This window comes from Furipterus horrens, unplaced genomic scaffold, assembly GCF_987537825.1.
Source record: "Furipterus horrens unplaced genomic scaffold, mFurHor1.1.pri manual_scaffold_1, whole genome shotgun sequence".
Lineage (NCBI taxonomy): Eukaryota > Metazoa > Chordata > Mammalia > Chiroptera > Furipteridae > Furipterus > Furipterus horrens.
Genome location: NW_028327171.1, coordinates 17405150 through 17410945, shown reverse-complemented (window position 1 = coordinate 17410945; position 5796 = coordinate 17405150).

Below are 5796 nucleotides of genomic sequence, written 5' to 3'. Positions count from 1 at the left end.
AACAGAAGTTAAAAGTTTTGTCAAAAGTCACATATTAATTTGTTAAAAAAGAACTGTCTCATCTCTCATGAAGAAGACAAATTGCTTTGTTATTATTATACAAATATTTCTTGAATAATTGACGGTATGCATACCCAATCATTGTTTTGGGTTACTACTCTTTTTCACTAATAGCAATAAAATATGTTGTTAAAATACAATTTTTCTTCTTTCCTTACCTAATCTGATTTTTAGGCTCTATGCCTTCATAAAATAGGTTATAAACATCTAGATGAGTTCTAACAATATATAATTTCTCTTCATTCTTCCATACTGAAAGTTGTATTCTTGTTTGTTCATTTGTATTTAAGTATAAAGTACTGTATTCTTTATTTAAAATAAACAGACTGTGCTTCTTTTGCTTTAGTCTACTATAGCAGTCTGTATCTTTTGTAGCATCTTAAGAAAAAAATTACTGGCGCATTTATTCAGATAAAGCTGCATGTTAACTGAACAGCTCCGTTTTAAGAGCGCTCCCTAGAAAACCAGTGCCTTCTCCCTTATACATGCTGTTTCATAAATATTGACCCATAGTCCTAAAAACCGTTGCTTACATAATTTCTTTAGAGACTTGCTCTACATTTTTTAATTCCCCAGGAGTTAAATTCCTCACTTGTTACAACTTCACAGATAAATCCTGCATATCGACCCCACTTACCAAATGTCCTGTCCTTCTGGTATTTCAAGTGGAAGAGTGACTTCATATTCCCTTTTAGTGCTATGTAAGTTGCAGGTACTTTTGTTGTGCTTACATTTAGAAAATCTTTATCAATACTTCATATTCATTAATGTAATTAAATTTATGTATTCAAGGTTGAAGTTTCATTGTCTCCCAACCCTTAATTCTAATTTACTAGTACACTATATTTACTTTAGTCATTTGGCAATGTTATTTCAGTAAGGGTGTTGGGAAAGTTGGGACTTCACATATTTTTTTACATAATAATTGAATTGTTTTAGATTTCAGTAAACCAAATATATAATTTTATTTTATGTGGGTCACCTGTGTGTGTGTGTGTGTGTGTGTGTGTGTGTGTGTATAATATATATATATATATATATTATATATATATATATATATATCGTCGTCGTCGGCAGCCGTCCGTCTCGAGAGACGATGGTGTAGCTTCTTAAGAGTCCATCTGCACCGCCGAGAATGGCTGTGCAGTCCGACTCAGGAGTGACACGGTATCTGTCTCCTCCCGTGTTGAATCGAGATCTTGCGATGACACTGGAGTGTCCTCTCCAGTGAAGCTGAAGCTACAGAGCCTGGGCAGGGTGATATGGAGGGTCTGCTGTTGCCCATGCAGCAGACCCCCCCTCTCTTCGCAGCTGAAGGGTCCAAGGGAAAGACGGAGTCAATAAAGCTTGGCTTCAGGTGCGCCGCAGGAGTTGCCGGTGTTGACTACAACGTCTAACCGCCTTAGGGACTCCGGCTCCGGATTTTCTGTCGGGGTTTACTCCCTTAGCCTTTCCCCTGAAGAGGTATGCCGCAAGGCAGCGGAGGTTTTTTGGAGTCAGAGTTTTCCTTCTCTGATGTGCCCTGACTGGAAGATCGAACCAGCGACACTTAGCTCGCAGGCTGATGCTCAATCCACTGAGCCAAACCAGCCAAGGGCCATATATATATATGCATATATATATGTAGTTGTGGCATTCAAACAAATAATTTATTAATATTCTATTTAATAAAATTTTGCTTACCAATAACATATGATTATATTTTTGTACTTTATAGGATTTTTGTGAAGATTAATTAATATTGTTTCAGTGAACATTTTTTCTAAATATTGATAAATGTGATATTGTTATTTAATTGATCTGAACTCAATACTCATTAATTACCTCAAATTAACTTTATAATCTGATACCTCTTTGGAGTTAGAGTATTCTTTCCTTTTTTGAAATTCTAATATAAGAAAATATACTCAAGTTTTTGATAATGCATAATGATATATCTTATTTTAGTTATTTACATAGCTGAACAGTAAAAAAAATCAAACTAGACAATACAAAGAAAACTTGTATAAGTTAGTTGAAAGAAACTTATAAAGGAACAATCCATTATAGCAAGTATATGTGTAATTTTTATATGCTACATATACACAGATTTTTTTTTCAAAGTCACTGAAAGTTTATGTGTAAGACAGTCTAACAGTTATACCTAGTTCCAGCTAACCTCAGTAACAAATAATGTTTCCATTATTCCTTCTGCTCTTGGAATATTTATTTTATATTTAATTAATTTTTATTTTCATAATTAAATATGTAATGTGATCTTGGCAGCATTTTTGAATGATTAGAATTCATTAAACTTTCAACCCTTTAATATTTTTTAGGTTTTTACATTTTTCCCATTCTATGACAATGTTCTCACTGAAAAAAGAAAACAAGTTGCTTTCCCCTTTATTTTTCATTAAAAGATGATGACTCTAATTGGATGGAATGCAGACATTCTAATACATACTAAAATTTTGGAAAAAAAATTAATTTTGAGCATTTTTTTTCAAAATAAAATTTATCTTGAGACCAAGAAGAATTAATATGAAGATATTTTATTTCACTTTTTCTGCCCTCATTCACTGACTGATTTTTAATATATTTTTTAGAAATATATTTATTTTAAAATATCATCACTTATAATCAACATCATACTTTGATAAGAATGCATGTAAAAGCAGCACCACATTATGTAAATGAAAGCATCAGATGAATTAAATATATAATATTTTACATCTCATATATATTTAAGTTCACTGTTTATTTAAACTCACTGAGTTTTCAACATGGCACATAAGGAAGTGATAGAAGATCAATGTTTTCCTTTATAAAAAACAGTGCCAGTGATTTTTATGTTTCTGGACTATGTTTTTCAGATTTGAATATAACATACTGTTGGCAGCCGTCCGTCTCGAGAGACGATGGTGTAGCTTCTTAAGAGTCTATCTGCACCGCCGAGAATGGCTGTGCAGTCCAACTCGGGAGTGACACGGTATCTGTCTCCTCCCGTGTTGAATCGACATCTTGTGATGATGCTGAAGCTACAGAGCCTGGGCAGGGTGATATGGAGGGTCTGCTGTTGCCCATGCAGCAGACCCCCCCTCTCTTCGCAGCTGAAGGGTCCAAGGGAAAGACGGAGTCGATACAGCTTGGGTTCAGGTGCGCCGCAGGAGTTGCCGGTGTTGACTACAACGTCAAACCGCCTTAGGGACTCCGGCTCCGGATTTTCTGTCGGGGTTTACTCCCTTAGCCTTTCCCCTGAAGAGGTATGCCGCAAGGCAGCGGAGGTTTTTTGGAGTCAGAGTTTTCCTTCTCTGATGTACCCTGACTGGAAGATCGAACCAGCGACACTTAGCTCGCAGGCCGACGCTCAATCCACTGAGCTAAACCAGCCAGGGCTTGGGAATAAAAGTACCTCGATCTAAATTATAGGAAAAGATAACAGAGTAGCAAAATCAAAGAAATTGGGAGCAAGGCAACATTGCAAAGCTCCCTCCTCCCCTATAGCTACAACACCAAGCCCAATAGCTAGTTGTCTTTGTAGAAACACAGATGATATCACAAAAATGGCACAAACTATAAAAGCTGATAAATTCTCATCTCTCAACATAATAATGACCAACAGAAGGGTATGTATGAAAATGAAAAGTTTGCCTGAAGCCTTAATTCTGAGGGTCATCAAAATTAAGACAATCTCTTTTGGGCTTTCTCACTGGTATCCTCAAGAAGTGCTCCAGGGACTGGGTCCCTGTGAAACTAAAGTGAAATCAAATCTCTCTGCCACTTAATTCCTACTGTCAATATCTGCCAGAAACCAGACAACGGCAAAAGTCCAGAACTTCAGACAGAAGGAGTCTCACTCTGGATCCCAATTCTTCTTTGAAAGGTTCAACAGCATGAACAGTCAGTAGTTGACAACAAAGAGGTTCCACCCTAAAAACAAAAGGACACAGAGGAAGAGCCAGGGTGACAGAGCTTGAATTCTGGAAGAGGACAAAAATCCCCAGACGTCCACCTCTTCCCCAAGAGTGAAAACTGGCCAGGTGTAGGGAGGAAGAACACCCGCCCAGCTTAGTGCACACCACTCCTTCTGCTCCTTCCTCGCAGAAAGCATTCTGCTGGGTAGGTGACTAGAGCCAAGTGTCCTCCAGAGATGCAATGCCTTCTCTCACCCTGCAAGGTCTCAGATCCCAGCTGCCTGCTGGACTTTGGTACTTATAACATGGAATACTAGGACTCTCCAACTACCTGTGTGCAAACTCCCTGATTCTCAAAGATATAAAAAGTGGAATAAAGGAGTTTATGGCTGCAAAGATGGAGAAAACAATGATGTAGAAGAAAAGGATACCGCCTTTCTTGATCATTACTTTCTTCATTTTGCTTTCCTGAATTTTCCAAATTGTCTATGATAAACATGTTGCTTTTCTGATTAGAAAAAAAGGCAATCAATGTTACTTAAAGTGTTTTTAGAAATCAGCATGAACACTAGAATGTTCTGAGGCAGTGTTCAGGGGGTGCCCTGCTTCATGGGGGAAGGGGGGGAATAGGAGGAGCAGGGAATGGGAAGCTGAGAGAATGAAAGAAAATCTAGTTTTTTTTAAAAAGGAGAAAAATTTAGGGGTGAGTATACCCTCCTGTTGTAGTTGAGCCTTGATTGCTGTTGGCAGGTCAATGGGAGGGATTTACCCAGGCCATCAGCTGCAAGGACTGGCTGTGACCACTGACCACCAATCTCCACCTTCTGTAAAGGGTCAGCTGTACAGGGGCAGGGTGGTGGGACTCCTACGTTGTCTATAACTGTCCATTGGGTATGCAGACTCTGGGGTTTCCCAGGTGTTGCAGGCCAAGGTCAACCCCTACCTTTGTACTCTCTGGGGCCACCTTGCCTGAGCTATAAAGCAATCTGAGATGGTTGCTACTTGTGCTGGGCTTGGAGATTCCCAGGTGGAGCCAAGCTGTGAATCTAGGCTGGCTGCTGCTAGTGCCAGGCCTGGGGCCACTTAGCAAGAGGTATGAGGGCTGTGAACTCACAAAGGCCAGCTGTTGGTTTTTGGAGACGATATAGGAAGTTGTGCTTCATGAGCCAAGACCAGCCATTCATATGGAAAAGTCACTGTTAACAGCTTGGGTGGGCTATAAATTGAGTAGGATGGAGTCTCAGGGGATCTCCAGGGCAGGGAAAACAGTGAGTCTCAGATATGCCACCTGCCTGCTAGCTCCATGGCTCTGTGGGGGGATGGTTCAGAAAAGGGACATTGGCCTCTGCCTATCTTTCTATCTGGGAGAAAGCTTTCCCCCAGCTCTTGCCTAGATACCAGGCACTTAAGTTCCTCCCTGTATTCCACCAGTGCTTTTCAAGCTGATACCCTGGTGCTGGAGCTCAGAGGGAGTACGTCTGAATAAATTCATGTGTGGGTTCTTTAAGAGGAACTACTTAGGACTTCAGCAATTTCTTCCACCAACTCAGTTCTCACTGGTTTTTGCAGTTAGAAGTTATGGGGACTTATCTTCCTGGCACTGGAACACTGGGCTGGGGGGCCTGTTGTGGGGCTGGGACTCCTTGCCCTGGAGATATCCCTCCCAAATTTTTATCTACCACACGTGGATGTGGAACCAGCTTGTTCCGTATCTCTGCCCCTCTTCCCAGTCTGGATGGATGTGGTTTCTTTAATTCCGTAGTTGTCAGACTTCTGTTCAACTCGATTTCTGATGGTTCTAGTGATGGTCGTTCTGTAGTTCAGTTGTAATTGTGAAATG